The sequence below is a fragment of the Neopsephotus bourkii genome, unplaced genomic scaffold (genome assembly GCF_033783945.1).
Source record: "Neopsephotus bourkii isolate Nb327-2 ecotype Australia unplaced genomic scaffold, CSIRO-AGI_Nbou_v1 NB_1721, whole genome shotgun sequence".
In the NCBI taxonomy this organism is placed as follows: Eukaryota; Metazoa; Chordata; class Aves; order Psittaciformes; family Psittacidae; genus Neopsephotus; species Neopsephotus bourkii.
In genome coordinates, this window is record NW_026902195.1 from 264,808 (window position 1) to 281,065 (window position 16,258).

The following is a 16,258-nucleotide window of genomic DNA, read 5'->3' on the forward strand; positions in this document are numbered from 1 at the left end:
TGCAGGGGGGAGACTTCCACTGTACCCCCTGCCCGTGCACTCAGGGGCTGTGCCGTGCACAGTGGTACAGGTCTGTGTGTGCACAGCTCCGTGCTCACGGCGCTTCCACGGGTGTGCCCCTCCGTGTGCATTTGCACGGGGAAGGGGCGTAATGCTGCGTGCGGTGCCTCCCTCCAGCTCCAGCATCCGCGGGGATGTGTGTGTGGGGAGGGGGGGAGAGCTGCGTGTCCGCATGGGTGTGCTCCCGTGGTGGGCTACAAGGGCTCGCCGGTACCGGCGGGGCCACGCGTGGGTCTGTGTGTGCGTGTGTCAGTGTGTGCGGGTGCGTGGGGCGGGTGCGCGCAGCGCGGCGGGGCCGGGAGCGCGTCCGCGGCGCTGTGCCGGGGGGTGCGGGCTGAGCTCATCGCTGGCTCCCCGGCGCTCCTTACCAGTGGCTTCTGCGGTCACATGGGTTATGTGCTGGAGTTTAAAAGAGCTTATAGCCCCCGAGCCGGTGCAGAAGCAGCCGGTGGTTGCATGGGGTAAAGAGCCGGGAGCGGCGGCAAGGACGGCGCCGTGAGTACCGGGCGGACGGGGACGGAGGGCGGTGCGGGGTGTCCCCCACCCTAACCCCCATACCACCCGCTGGACCTGGGAAGCGGGGGTCAGCGGAGGCGAGCCCCGGTGCCCGCCGCCAGAGCACTGCTGCCTTTTCTGGGAAGCGAAAAAGGGGAGTGGGAACGTTCTTGCTTCCCCCGTTCCGCGCCTGCTGTTCCGTCCCTCCCGCCCCGCAGCCGCGCACCTTTCCCCACGCATGTCCGCGTACCCGTTGCGCCGCCCCCCCCCGCCCCCCCTCACCGCGCCGTCGGGGCAGGGACGAACCCTGTGAGGAAACAATTTGGGCAACTTACTTTTCCTGCTCCTCCGTGCGTGTGTGTCCGCCCCGCGCCCCGGCCGGCCGGGCGTTCCCGCCGGGAGACGGATGGGGGGACGCGGAGTCGGGGTGCTCCGCACACCCCACGCACGGTGGGACCCCTGTTCCCCTCCGGGGACTGCATCGCAGCCGCTGCGAGCGGCGTCAGGTTGAAGGGTGGGAAGGGATGAGCCCTCCTGCGTGCTGCATTGCATGAGCAGGGCTGGAGCTGAGGTTGCGGGGTGGCTCTTTTGTAAACCGGAGCCCGTGGATTTCCTGGGCGGGAGAGCGATTTTTTTCCCTTCGTCCCTCCAAAGGCTCAAACTGCCCTTTCCTCTGCTGCGGCAGGGCTTTAATTCTGAATTATCACTATTTTCTTTTGAGGGGGTGGTGTGATTTTATAAGAAAAGCATCTGCATGGCGCTTCTGTGGAACTGCTCTCCCTGGGCTAGGCAGTTCATCCCGAGCGTGAGTACGAGAGCTGCCTTCCAGAATTGCATAATACACACCGATCCCTTTGCTGCACAAACTCCCTGACATTTCCAGATCTCGGTGACTTCCCCCACTGCGATCCTAAAACCGGGTTGGGACTCCAACCAGCGCAGGAGCTAATCTGCGCTGCCTTTGCTGGGGACAGAACCTGGTCCGCATGTTTCGAAGTCCCTGCCTCCCCTGGCAGCTGTTTCTTAGTACGCTAAACTTTTTGGGTATAAAGATCAGCACTTCTTCACTCTCTTAGAAAGCCCCTTTCTTCCCCACCTTATGCTTACAGGCAGATGTGGAGGGTCTGTAGAGAGTGCAGGTTGCAGAAAGAGGTTTGCCTACAAAGCCATTTGATTTCTCTTTCATGTCTCTTTGTGTTTTAATTTGCGGGATAGTCCAGGAGGTCCTTTCCTCAGATTGCTTTTTGGTCAGGAACTTGCTGACTTCTGCTATGATTCCGCTCATTTAACTCTGACCATGCCCGCAATGTTGTTTACCCCAGTGAGGGACGGGACTTGCACACGCCGCTGCTGGTCCTGCCATGGTGTGTGCAGGCAGCAAGGCTGCAGGGACACTGGATGCTTTCTGCAAAATGTGCAAATACGTGGGAGCAGCCTTTCCTGCTCCTTGTCCTGTCCCTCTGTGAGGACTTAGGGCTTTGCTGTGATGGCTGGAAGTGTGCAAGGGATGCTCGTGTCCAACCAATCATCTCACTGGGACCAGGTACAGGGACCAGAGCTCTCTGGGGCTCACTGGGGAGAGTAGAGTTTTCAAAGCCAGGCTGTGCTCTGGAAATGAGAGCCCCATGCCTGGCAGACTTCTTTGGAACATCCCTTTAAGATAACTTCATCAGAGCCTATTGTCAGAGAAGGCCAAGGCACGATCTGACAATTGTGTGTTATCTTTGGTCTGATTTACCCCGAGAGGACCCGATCTTACCAAGGAGGTCTGTCCCCATCCCTATAGGAGTTGCTCAGCACCTCTTGGACTTGGGGAAAAAGAATCCCTGGTACCTTTTGGAGCCAGAAAGCTTGTGATGCACATACACGTACAAATAACTGTGCAGCCAAAGCTCAGCTTTTGGGGATGTGGCTCACTTTCCAAAGCCGGCAGCAGGAGTTTTGTGGGTGCAAACCCCAGCTCCTGGCCACTTTCAATTAATTCCCCCTCAAGCTGGAGGAATGCATCCTGCTTCAGCTCAAGCTGGGGCTGCTTGTGCGCCTGGGGAGTCTGTCTCTCAGCTCTGTCGTTTATTATTGCTGCCGCTGCCATTACGCCTGACAAATGGGAGTTGCTGAGTAATGTGCTGTTTGTGTGTAAATATCTGAGTGCTCGCAGCTGAGCTCACTCCTGCGACTTCGCAGGAAGCCATCTCAGCACCTTTCCTCCGTGAAGACCTGGGAATGCAAAGGCGTCCTTCTGCGGGGACCTTCCCACTGCTCCGGACATCTTTAGCCTTCACTCTCCGCTGCTTTCCAGCAAGGGTAAAGCTTCCATCCTCTCTGGTTAACGTGGAGGCCCTACTGCTCTCCTGAGTGTGAGTCTGGGGTGGGAAAGGGTTCTGTGTGAGTGTGTGTGTGTGTGTCGCCTTAGGCAGCGAGGCGTGATTGCTCCCAAGGGTTCCTGTCCTAGACAGAAAGAGTTTTTGGGACTTTGTGTGCTTCGATAGAAATGGTCATGCACAATTGGGAAAGGAGTTTTATTTTGGGTTGGTTTAGTTGTTTGGGATTTTTTCCTAGCTACTCAGCCCGGAGTTTCTCTTAATTTGATCCCATTTCTGCTGAAGATGCTAAATTATTCCTTCCTGTACCATTTTCATCCCATTTGCAGATTAGCATCTGACTGCTTCTGTCAGTACTTGCTCAGCCCAGCTAGACTGATCGCAGCTCTTTTAATCTCTCCCCTTGTAAATCAATCCTTTCTGCCTCCTGATCATTTTTGTCGCTCATTTTTCTGAAATCCCTCCAATTTGTCCATTTTGTGTCGGTGACGTATGCCTGGCCCTAAACATGATGTATACCAGGCATGGCAGCATGAGGGAAGGACACCTCCTCCCCTCCCACCCCGCTGGGGCTTGTGATGCTTTGTCAGCACTGAACTGAGTTACTTCCCCATTATTCTAAGCTATAGTCCCTGCTCGGTGTTGCAGAAGAAAGCAGGATACCCAGGTCAGTGCCCTGGGGAGAATTCCTCCAAATTTTGGCAATGAGTTGCCGAGGTTGCTTGCGTGCTGCTAGCATATGATGGAAGGGGCCAGAGCTCTGGGTGCTGTCTGTGGATCCCAGAGTGTGTGAGTCTGTCCACAAGAGCTAATAGTTGAACGAGGAAGGATGACCAAGATAAGAGAGGGCAAGCTGCATCAGTGCTGCTGGACAGGTGGGGAAACTGAGGCAGATACACAGGGCCAGTGCACATTTCCCATTCTCTGTCCAGTACCCTCCTCTTGTTCAGGTGCTCCATGTGCAGGGTCCAGTGCTAGTTGCACACATTAGTATTGCAGTCATCATGGCTGTTTTTCTGGGAGATACTGGATCTTATTGCTTGGTCAGAGCAGCCAGGCAAGCAACGATGCTGCTTCTTGTTCATTGCTTCTCATGTTAACGGTCAGAGCTCGCTGCCACAGGTGCTCTCACGGGGAATTTGCTGATTTAGTGCAAAAGCAGTGTCATACATTCATACACTTTGAAGTTTTGCCATCCCAAGCCCTAAGCTCCCAGCACCAAGCGTTCCCACTCCCTGGAAGGGCACGGCCCTTCCAGGGACCATCTATTTTTAGGAGGAGCTGTATTCTGGACAGGGTCCACTGCAGATGCTCTCTGCCTCCTCCTCTTGGTCCCTTGCCAGGGTCACCGCTAGGGCTATCTTCTGGTGGGGCAGATCTCGCTGAGGCTCTGCGGGAGTGTAACAGAGGTGGCACTGTGACGGGCACGGGGACACTTGAGGGGCTATTGCTGCTCTGGGGGTGGTCGGAAGGGCCAGCAAGCTCATGCTGCCTTTCACCTGAGCGGTGGGAAATGGCAGGTAACTGCGCTCCACATACTATCAGGACACGATGCTGGCTTTACTATGGGTTAAGTCCGTGCACTGGCTGGGCCGTGTGGTACCCGGTGCCGGTGCCGGTCCGTTCGCCTGGATGACACTAGGGGGCATGAGATCTGCTGGAATCCCTTTGTCTGGCATGGGGAAGGAGGATGCAAAGCTGCTCTTGACCCTTCCAGCCCGCACATCGTCCTCCTGCCCGCTTTGAGTGTTAAACCCCGAAGGGTGCCCCGTTGTAGCTCGTCCTGCAGCGAGGGCAGGACGCGGCTCTCCGCATGCTGTTCCGCTGGATCCGCGGGCCGTGGGAGCAGCCGGAGTAAGGATGGGAGCTATCAGCCGGAAACAACTCCGAAGCCGGGAGGAGACGGATGCAGCCAGACTGCCAGGGAGTCTCCGGGGAATTCGGGAAATCCAGGAAAACACCTAGCTTGGTTTTAATGCCTCTCTGGAGGCATTGTCCAGAGAAGGGATTAAGTTAGATTCAGGGCTGGCTTTCAAGATGCAGCGTGTTATGGTTTCATTTTCTGCTGGATGTTAAGTTCACATGTGATGTCTCCTCAGGGTCATGTTTTCCCAAAGCAGCAAAAACTTTAGAGTCCAATTTAATGAATGGTTCTAATAGATCTGAAACCTCGTGGGGGGGGGTGTGTGTAAATACATATATCGTACATATGAGTCCGTGTATATATCTGAGTAGGGTGCAAAGAATATGGTTTTGAAGGCGTGTTTATGGATTTCTGCATACATTCAGCGGTAATATTGTCTTCTGTCCTTAAAATCTATTATTCCAGATGTGAATGTGTGTATGTATATTAAAATACTGTATACTGCAGTCTTCATCTCTTGTTATAACAAACCTCATGAAAAGCAAATAAAGAGACATTGTTCTCATAGCAGGCTTGGAAGGACCCAATATTTATATTCTATGAATTTTGATAGTTTCTGTTCAGCATGTTTGCAGTTATGACAGTGGGGTATTTTTTTCCTATCTATTTAAAATTTTGTGCTAGTGGGAGACTGAAAACATTCGGATCGTTTCAGTTTATTCATTGCTTAATGAAAACAGAGATCAAGCTTCTGGATTGAAATGTTGAGGCGTGATAGCATTCTGGCATATTAATTTCTAAATGGTTAGGGGTTTTTTTTAGTGCCTTCTGTTGCCAGATATCAGGCTCCTCTGCTGAAGCACCACTTTCCTCACAAGCCCCCAGGCAATGTTTTTAGTAGGACGCTAATGCACTGCAAATACTCCTGTTCTCCTAGAAAAGGCTTTGCTGACTGTTGTCGAAAGTAGCACTAGGATGGCTAGAAATGAGAGATCAGGGGAGGACGATGCCGCTGTGTCACTGCGTTTGCTTTGTACCTCCGATGGGGGGTTTGTTTCGAACCATGCGGGTGCGTGCCTGTGTGAATGGATGGAAGGGCTTTTTCCCAACTGGTTTGTGAGCCAGGGCTGCGGACCAGGGGTTTATTTGTTTTGAAGTGGAAGGAGGTCCGGGAAGAAGTGCTTAGTCTACTTTTAAGTCAATTAAGGATCACTTCGAAGGCGTGACATGGTCTAAAGTGGAAAGGGTGATTTGTCTGAAGGTGTTACCTAATTAGAGGGTATAGTCAGGGCTCTAATTGGCCGTGACACCCTAAAGATGTCATCGAAGCCCTCTTGAGGCACCGCTGATCCGCTGATGTGGCTGTAAGCTGTCTGGGCAGCGCGGCTGCCGCACTCTGTCTCGGAGGCTGTCTGGGTGCCGGGGCTGGAAGAGGCTGCCTTCCTTTAGGTGACTTGCGATGCCCTCTGGGGATGCTGCCATCAGTGAGTGATGTTCATAAAGTTGCAGAATGAAAGGAAAGCTGCAGCAGTTAGAAGAATTAATACTGGTGCTCATTATGTGGTAAATCTCCTCTCTCTTCTCCCCCGGAGGACCACTTTCTGCTGCTCCCTACTCCGGGGAGGATGGAGGAAGAACTCTGTAGGGTTTGCAATAAATGATGCTGTACTGCAGTCGCAGTTGTGTTTGCAGCAGCTAGTAGAGGGATTGTGACCTCTGTCTTAGCCTTGCCTTAGAGAGGGGACACGATGGGATCAACTGAAATCTGGCTTGCACAGACCTGGTTGCATTTAAACACTATGCAACATACCCTGTGAGAGGGGAACTGGTGGGGGAAGCAGCACATGAAATGGATGAGAGGGAAAGGCTGCTGGAGAGGCTTTGATCTGATACTAGAAGTGACTCGCAGCCTGGACCTTGCTGGCCCTGGTGGTGGGTGCTTGGGTCCACTCTGAGAGGAAGGACAAGTGGCTGTTCTCACTCAACGCTTTTTATCCATTGGATCAATTGGTATTTCCTGATCAGTTCACTCTGTCTTGTGAGGAGAGGAGAGTATGTGTTGCCCATTCCCACCAATGGTGCTAAGAGCCAGTAGGAGCCAGGTGGAGCCAGGGAGTTGGCTGGTGGATGAGCATGAAGAGCAGGGCCCGCTGTCATTCCCAGCATCACTCACTCATGATGGGAATGACAACTATGCATCTAAAGCATCCTCTCCTCCATTAGGGGTGAAGTCTCCAACACTGTCAGAGCAACCTGAATGATCAGGAGGGTTTGAATCCAGCCCCTCAGCACACAGATGTCCCCTTAGGGCAACGCTCAGCCCTGGGAACAGCTCTGATCTCCTTGGGAGGAGCAAGATAGTTTCGATTCAAATTGGAGATCCTCGGGGCAAGGCAGGGCCAGCTGCAGAGAGACTAGTGGACAGCTCTGCTTTTGTCGGCAGTGTCACAAACTCCCCCAAAGCAAGCACACAGCTAGGCACATCCCTCTGCTAGCACTTACCAAGGGATGCCGCCTGCTTGTAATTATGCGGGTGTTAAGCCAGTGAATGCATTCTGTTCACAAAGTCTCAGCCTAGTGTTTTCATACTTCTGGTCTCTGGTGGCTTTCTCAGTCTCTGGAGCACGGGTGAGAATAACTTGGAAACTTGCAGAACCTTGCCATTGCCACGTGGGGCTGAGCCACCCAGCTACCCCTGCTCCATGCTATTGCCATGGCTTCCCAGTGCTGCAGGGCAGACACTGCATTTTGGGGTGCCATGTTACAGGTGGTGGATGGGGAGGTAGAGAAGGCAGCTGGGGTTTGACCTCAACATCTTCTTTGCTCCAGAAATAGCTTCTTCCAGAGTGACCACCAGGCTGTGTGCTTTGTAAATGCCCAGCAGCACAAGTCAGGCTGATCCCTGCCCAAATCCCATGCAGGCACAGCAGCTATTGCACTCTGTATGGGATAATCTGTAAGAAGCATAAAGCTCCCTTCGCTGGAGCTCTTCAAGCTGATCAATGCAGAAGGAGGGATCTGCTGCTGTTGCTGCTTGCCTGTCTGGGCTGGGGTTCCTGGGGCCAAGCACGAGCATTCACTTGTGAAATTAAACAGTATTACATGTTATAAAACAACTTTGCTCCTATTTGGATTATAGGTGCACTTTCTGCACCGTGGTCCTTTTGTCCATGGCCTAAAAAATGTTGGTGATAACGAGGACACATCCTCTCCTGTGGATAGAGCATGGCTCTCAGACATAAAGAGAAGGCAGCCTGTGCCAAACTTTGCCAATGTGTAATTTATTCTCCTCTGTGCATCAGAACTAAGGGTTTGAAAAATAAATACATTAAAAGAAGGAGAGGGAACAAAAGGCTGCTGCTGCTCTGAAATTCAATCAAAAAAAGCCTCTGTCCAGTCCTCTGGGCTTCTCACTTAGAAAAGAGCTCTAGAAATAACACTGTTAAGGCAAAGGTGCACCCACAAATATCTGCAGGTTTGGGGAGGGGGCAGTTTTGTTCCAAAGGCACCTGGACAAAGTGTACTTGGGGTGGTTTTACTCCCCAAAGGGTGGATTATCCTCACTGCATGAATACGAGACCCTTCCAAGCCGCCTGGGATTGCTCAGCTTTGATGTCCTTGCCTCGCCTGTTGTCTGCCCCCGGCACGCTATATGCCTGTATTGGTGGAAGCCTGCTTGATTTGGGAACCCGGCTGGAAAGGGCCAGGGGGGGAAGTCGCAGCAAACAGCGGTCGCTGCGCTTCACAGCTCTCCCTTACTGTGGATAGGAGCGGTTTCCTCTCGCCCCAGACCCTGGACATGTGTGGGGTGGCTGGTTCCCCACATGTGTTGTACAGACATGTTTCCATGCCGGCTCATTGTGACTGCCCACCTATTTGCAGCGGGGGGGGGAGCTGAAGCTGCTCTTTCTTGTGATTCATATAAAAAAGAGTCTCTCTCTCTGGATGGAGTCGTCTCTGCTTTTATTGACCTGGTTCCGGGAACGACAAAGGCTTTTCCGTCTCCTGGATGCGTGATTTCTGCAAGGGCTCTGGAGCAGGGGCCAGCTCTTGCTGCTGGTGTGTTTCCAGCCCTCCTAACGTGATTAGTTTGACAGGCCCATTGGGTATGTTGGCAAGTCTAGCTCTTGTTTTGTGCGTGAAAGTTACTGTGACGGGGCACAGAGCACTGGGTAATGCTAAAATCTGTGCAGGAGGGAGCAGAGTGGTTGGATAGTATTTTTGGCTGTGCCATGGATCTGCTATGCCACCTAGCAGAAACCCCTTGTTCTTTTTGATGGGGCATTTCTGTAATGCCCCAGACTGGGTGCTCCCCTTTTTTTTGGCTGCAGTTTGAGTTATTTTGCTAGCAAAAGGTGCAATCTGAGCTCTGTGAAACCAGATTGTGGCAGGACATCATAAGCATGTACTTGGGGACTCCCAGTGGGGTTTTCATGGGGATTATCCATCCTTTAGTTGTCCAGCAAGCTGCCATCAGCTATTTCCCATCCACACACAGTGCTTGCTAGGCTCTGGTTTGGTGCTTGTTGACCTCTCAGAGCAATGCTGGGGGAAGGTTTGGACTCAATGATCCTAAAGCTGTCTTCCAACCTACTTGATTCTATGATTGCTTGTTTCTATGATTCTGCGAATGCTGAAACATAGCAAGTTCTTTTGGCTTGTTTAGATGGGAAAAGGACTGGGAGTGCTCCATATCCCCACTCTGCACAGTGCTTTTTGAAGTATAGACACATCTGCTGCATCCCAGCCCTCTTTGTTTTTGATCAGAGACATCAGGTTCACCCTAGCTTGCTCCTCTGCAAAGCAGGGATGAAGAGAAACTTCTTCAACAGCCATGGTGGGTCCTTGACTTCAAAGGCATGTGGTATTTGTCTTTCCTAGTTTTGGCACGTATTCACCTGCAGTCAGGCCAGCAATGCTGGGGCTTTTCCAAGTAGGGCTGCCTTATGCATAGGGGAGAGCCAGTTGTGCACTGATGGGCTTATTGTCTCCCCGGAACTGGTAGAGGCAGAAAGAAGAAGACTATGTGACTTGCCCAGGTCACAGATGTCAACAGCAAAGGAAATGGGTTGATGACTTTGACTTTCCCTCTTACAACAAGGAATTGGGATGGTCTGACCAGACTTTGGATCTAGGACCTAAACAAGAGGTTTGGCTTACTGCACATCTGCATTTAGGCTGGGAGGGTTCCCCAAGGCTGCTTGCTATAGTAGGTCACCAGGGTCAGCCTTTAACCTTGCCACCACATGGGGTTGCAGGGAAGCATCATTGCCTGCAAAGAGGGAAAACTGCAACCTGGGGTGGTTTGGGATTTCCTTGAGGTCCCAAAGCAGAGCTGGTGGCAGAAAACCAGATTTCTTGAGTTGCTCACAGCTCGTGCCAGCTGTGGGACACATTAGTAAATACTCTGCATAGACCAAAGCAGGGCATCCGGTACTCTGCACAGCACTGTGTGCTTATCTGTCTCTGTCTTTAGTTCTTCTCCCTGCCAAACCCTGAGATGACATTTAAAGGCTTTACATTTTTTCTCTCTTGCCAGTTCCAGATCAAATTTGCTGAGTTGTCAAGCTGAAGATGCTTTTCTCCTAAGTGCTGGCCCTGCAACAGCTCACCCTGCTTCATCCCTGCCTTGGAGGAGTCCAGCTGTGTTCCTCCTGCCTCTGCTGTCACTGGCAGTAACATGAGGGGGCTGGAGCAGCAGCTCTGCTAGTGAATATGTGAAAAGAAACAGATTTTAGCTTCACTTTTCCCTGTTGCTCAGGCCATGCTGGAATCAGCTAGCAAAGGGTGTTCAAAAGCAGAAGAGAGAGCCATGGCTTGCATTGGAAAAGAGGTGCTGGGATTGAGAGAGCAATGGTAGGGATCGCTTCCTCCTCCTCAGGCTTCCATCTGACCTAGGTCTTAGTGATGAGCAGTGCATGCAATGAGCTGGTGGGTTCTCAGCAGGCTGGGTGCCTGCCTTAAGACAACCAGGATGAGTGACACTAATCAGCAGCTTTCCTGCTGGATTTCAGCAAGGAAGGTGAGCACTTGTCTGTACGTGGTGAGTAAATTGCTCTCATATCCCTGGAGGCTGTCACTAACGCTTTGCCATGCTCTGCTGGCACCAGAGGATGCCTCTATTGCTGCTGTCTGCCTTGGGGACAAGCACAGACACATGTCTCCAGCTGTAAGTGAGCTTGTGGAGAAAAGAAACCTCCCCAGAACATGTGTTTGCAAGCTCTGGTGTGTCGTAGTCCCTCGCAGGCAGTCACAACCTTCTCCCAGCATGTGAGCTGGGCTCAGAGACTGTGTCCTGGCATGAGAAGACAATGGTATCACCTCTGCTCTGAAGCAGCTCATGCAGAGAGCCAAGGATGGCCACAGGCACTGAGGCTGGAGCCATCCCTTGGTCCCACCACCAGCAGACAGCTTCAGCTTTAGTCCTCAGAGCATTTTTGAGGGCTTTGTGTAGTATGGGTTTAAATCCATCCCTTCCTCTTGTACAAACATCCTCCTTGAGCAGGCCTGATGATAGAGCTAATCCTGAGACAGCTGTAACTTTCTGGCGTTTGCCAGGCTCTCATTTCTGACTTTGCATCCACCAGACCCTGTATGGTGTCTGCTGGAAGCTGTCTCAGCTGTCCCTGCACAGCATTTTCCAGTTCAGAGCATACCACATAACTCAGTAGGGTGATGCTAGTTCAACCTGGCCAGTGGCCCTCTCGCAGCCCTGGCTCTCATCACCATGCCCGTGGAGGACACCAAGCAGCTGCTAGATGGCAGAGACACGAGCTGACCTGCATCTTGGCTTTTAAGTGCAGAGGATGGAGCAAAGCTGTGACACGAGCAATTATAGCGTTGGCTTCAATGACCAGAAGCCTGAGGTTGCTCCTGCTACCCAGGCGAGGAGGTGGAGGAATTTAATTACCATTCTAACTTCTTCCAGAAGTAGCCGGGGTGCCTCAGCAACAGACAGCTTTCTGAAACCGAAGAGGGGAGGAAAGCAAAGGACTGGTTAACCCTTTCAGCCATACTGTGCCCAGATGGTGTGACCAGGCTCCCTAGGGCTTAGGCTCATCTCTCTGAAGACACCTGTGGGCACAGCCATGCCCACAGAGCATCAGGGCAGCACCTCCTCCCTTCTGCAGGGGTGGGATCTGCCCTAGGTAGAGCCCCTGCCTTGGGAGTGCTCGGTTTCAAAGCCCTGCCTGCTCGCTGTCCCTCCACAATTGCTGCTGTGGACATTAATTTTTCCCAGATTTCTGCTTCCCTTTGAATATCCCTGCTACGGATCATTTTCCTTGCATGTGTTAGCTGGTATTTTCCCAAAGCTGAATCTTATGCTATTTCCTGCCTGTCTTTCTATTATTCCTCTTGCTCCCTCTTCTATTATGCCTAAATCTACCTTAGTCTTTGTTTCTACTCACTTCAGAAGAGGCTGCTTGTCCCTTTTGTTCTAGAAAGTTGTAAGAGGGAAGAAATTGGCCATTTAAAAGTCAAGAAATCCTGCCTGCCTGTGTTTTATTTAGCACCTCCCCAGCTAGAGAAAAGCAACTCAAATCCCATGGTAGTCAGGGTGAGAGGGCAAATCAGGTGTTTTTTGGGCAGGAAGAGGAAAGAAAGTGCTATGGGACAGGAGCAGGCTGCTGTGGCTGAGGCTGGCAGTGGTTTACAAGGTCTGCAAGGTGAAGTTCCCAGCTGCAGCAGTGATTGATGGTAAACTTGAGCTCTAGTACAGGGGGGTCTGAAAGACCAAGAGACAATGGGTTTTTCAGGGTAAGGCCAGGCTGGATAAGAGTGGTATCTTCTCTGTGGTGTTGTACCTGGGGTTTCATGTAAGGGAGGGGGAACATAGAAATAGCTTGTCCTTTGAAAGTGTGTCTCCACAGTTCTCAGTAGCTTCCCAAGTGGAAACCTATTTTAGGCTTGAAGTGACCCCTATGCAACCTATTCCTCATGCTGTGTGTGCTGCTCAAGCACAAGTGTGTGATAACTTTCTTTTGTGGCTCCTTGTGGAGGTCCTGCCTCCTGAATTGCTTGTTGTGGTTTTTATCTCTTGAGCTGCTGCTTTTGTCTCCCCTGAAGGAGAGGGGGATTGCAGTACATGGGACAGGATTGCTGCAGGTCCCCTTGCGCCACAGTTGTGACCTGAGCTGGAGACAGAGCACCCCCAGTGTTGGGTCCTCTTGCTTTGCCCCAGTTCTCACACAGCTGGCTGTGCTCTGGCACCTCCAAAGGAGATGGGTAGCCCTGCTTGCAGGATGAGCCAGAAACAAGGGGTGAGTCGAGAAGATGGAGTAGAAAGGGTGGCTTTTCTCATCTGGATCAGTGAGCCCCTTTATGCATTCCTCTTTTTAGATCTTGCCTTCCTTGTTACGGTTCATCAAAGTAGCAGGACAATGCTGCTTTTCCCCAAAGCCCCATGCCAGGGGACCATCACCTCATATTACAAGCTCAGGAGCCAGACAGCGTCTTAGAGACTAAATATATCTGCTACTGCAGCTCTTGGCTTCCACAAGAATAAATCTTACAGAGGTAACTTTTTGCTGTGCAATTCTCAGGGCTGGCTCTGCTGTGGTTTCCACTGAGACAGCATTTGGCTAACACGGCCAAACATGAGTGGAGCAAGCCTGGAGCTGTACAGAAAGTGATTAAGATAAGGCAGGGTTATGATTTGCCTGTCTGATCCTGAAGCTTTGTGTATTATTTAGTGCGTGTAGCAGGAGGTCAGCAGCCTCCTGATAATTTTCATTAGATTAGTTGGGCAGGATAATAATCTGCTAAGAAAAAAACAACTTGACTGCCTGTTCAATAGTTGGGGTTCAACGAAAAATAAATAGTCTTGTAATTATAAGGACATTGTCAAGGTCAAGAGGCTCAAAGATTCACTTTCTTTTTTCCTCTGGTATGTTTACAGAGATCCTGCAATTCTTTGTGAGGATTTTTTTTTTCCTCCCTTAAATTCAAGCCTTCAGAGCTCTTAAAGGAAATTCAACACTTCCACAGCAGTGGACGTGAGTGGTGTTGCAATAACCAAGTGGTGCTTGTGCCCTGCTGCAGTTGAGTGACCCCATGCTAATAAGGAGGGCACTCACTAGCGAGCTGGGAGTGCATGCTCTCAGCCCTAGCAGACCTAAGAGGGGAAGAGATGCTCTTCCCTCCTCATCCCTGATAACTGTGGGATGGATCCAGCCCAGAAGACCAGGCTGTGCATTGCTCCTTGCTAATGGTATCCCCCCTTGGGAGTGGACAGCCCAGCATAACTGCCACCCTGTTCAAATGAGAATGTGCATTAGGTCTTGGGGTGACTTTGCTGCTGTAGTTCACTATTGCTTTCAGAGAGACCTGGAAGGAAAAGGTTGGGGTGAAGGTGATTCCCTCATCAGTACCAACGGGCTTTGCAGAGGGGGCTTTGTTAAGGAAGGAAATAGGACACTAAAGCTGGGGTTGATGCTCATGCCCTGCTAAAATGTCTGACATATTCCACCCTAGAAGTGGCTGTGCTTGCTATTTACCTTCCTCAGTAGCATGCAAAAATAAAGCCTGGAGGGATCTTTGTGATTTTATAATCTGGCCTGCTGCAAGACTGATGCTTGCTTAGGGAGATCTGGGCAGGGCTTGCAGATGCTCAGGGTAGGTTCAGAGCTGTTACTGCCCAAAGTGATGGAGAGTTTGCTGTGTCCATGCTAGGTGCTGTGGCTCGCCAGCAGTATGTTGCCATGGCAGGTAACATTGCCCTGAACCAAGCAGTGGTCTGGAATAAATAGGGGAAGCTCTCAGCTTGCTGTCCTGAGCCCAGCTTCAAGCCAGGAGGGCTGCTGGCTGTGCAGGGAGACTTCAACCTCAGTAACCTCCGTGGCAGAATAGGCAGAGTTTGCATGCTTGTGCCAGCTGTGCATGTCTCTGCCATGGAAAAAGTGAGCTGCTGATGTGGCCAGATGAGCTAGTGCATTAAGCCTGTGCTTCTCTTTAGTTTTGTTCTTCCCCAGCCTGATTGCCCCTAAGTGGGGATTCTCATCAGTGGAGCTGGTGGAGCTTGCACTCATCCAAGTCATCTCCACTAGGAATCTGCCGCTCTTGTTGCCTGTCACAGGCTTTGATGGATGCCTCAGGGAAAGCGAGGGCATGGCTTGGCCTGATGTGCCAAGTGACTGATGGTGTGGTCTGATGACTAATGCCATGCGTACGCAGCAGGCACATAGGTGCTCCCTTGCTCTTCCTCGGCAGCAGATGGGAAGAGAGGGCGCTGCCTTGACAGCTTGGTTTGAAAGCAAAATGACTCCAGGGTTTATTTCCCTCCCCGCAGTCTCTCCCCTTCTCCCCCCCCCCCCCCTTTCCTTTTTTGCTTGACAGAAAAAGCATAACTTGTCTTTAATTGGTGTTTTGTGCCTGTCTCCTGCCAGAACTCAGCAGAGAGGGGGCTGGCTGGATCAAAACAGCTCGAAGTTGTGAGGCTGTTACACGTCTGGCCTGCCTGTTTAAAAAAAAAAAACACACCAAGAAAAAAATCAACTCTTATTTCTCCCCCCACTCCCAGTTTCCTCTTGCACCATAAAAGCAAAGCTGTGGATGCTGTTGTAAGCCCTCCTCAGAACATCGCCTCGGAGGAGCATGATTGACGCAGGGAGCATGCGGCTGAGCGCCGGCAAGACGGCACGGCATGCTCTTGACCTTCTGCTGAGCGCGGGGCTTGGAGCATCTAATTGGCATGTTCATGTAAGGCTTCACACTGTTTCGTGATCTTACAAATAAGACCTGCCACTGCCTGGAACACAAAACAAATGTGTCGCAGATTAAGAGAGGAAGTGTTCCATGCTCCTTGAGCAGTGCTGTAGCACCTGGCTGTGATGCTCGCTGGGCAGGGATTCCTATGCAAGCAAGGCAAAAGTAGGGCCACCAAAGAGCTGTGAGTGGGGTCTCCTTGGTGTTTGGGAGGTGGTTTTATACCAGAGGGCTGGAGCTGAGTCCTGGCTGGACCGATGCAAATCCAGAGTCAATTTACTGCCCATGGTGAACAGTGATGTTACAATGACCATACCCCACTCTTGAGACAGGCCAGAACATGAAGCCTGGACTGTGAAAGACCAAAGCCCTGAGGGGCTGCATGTGTTGTGAAAGACAGGGATGTTTAAATTGTGAACAGGGCTGGATATCCAAGTGAAGATGCACTTGAGGGAATAAGAGCCCTGGGGCTTGTTCCTTATATTTTCTATGGGGGCTTTGGACCCTCTTATGGAAGGGAAGAAAAAGCAAACAGCAGCTCCATTAGAGTAAAATCCAACTTGCCAGATCATCCTGTCTAAGAATGTCCACACTCTTTACATAGGATTTTTCTTCACTTTTTTGCTCCAGGCACCTCCCTCAGGGATGGTCTCTCTTCCCCACTTAGGTCAGCCACCCAAACCTTTTCCCAGGTTGTTCTCTGCTCTGACCTGGTCTAGGCATTGACACTTTGAATTGGTCTTACTTCTGAATCTGTAGACTCTGTTCAGCAGATCAGTATTTCAGACCCTTCCAGAGCTGTCTGTGTCCAACT

The 16,258-nt window shown here is 51.4% G+C and overlaps 1 protein-coding gene across 2 annotated transcripts in view; it reads left to right on the forward strand.

The window, feature by feature from the left end:
* Nucleotides 1-333: 333 nt before the first annotated feature.
* The window catches only part of CNTFR (ciliary neurotrophic factor receptor), a 208,069-nt gene continuing 192,144 nt past the window's right edge, over nt 334-16,258 (forward strand). The window contains exons 1-2 of one of the 2 annotated variants that reach the window (XM_061376523.1): nt 334-555; nt 2,740-2,912. The gene's annotated coding sequence lies outside the window, so the exon portion shown is untranslated. The remainder of the gene's footprint in view (nt 556-2,739; nt 2,913-16,258) is intronic. The other variant, XM_061376521.1, reaches the window with a different exon arrangement.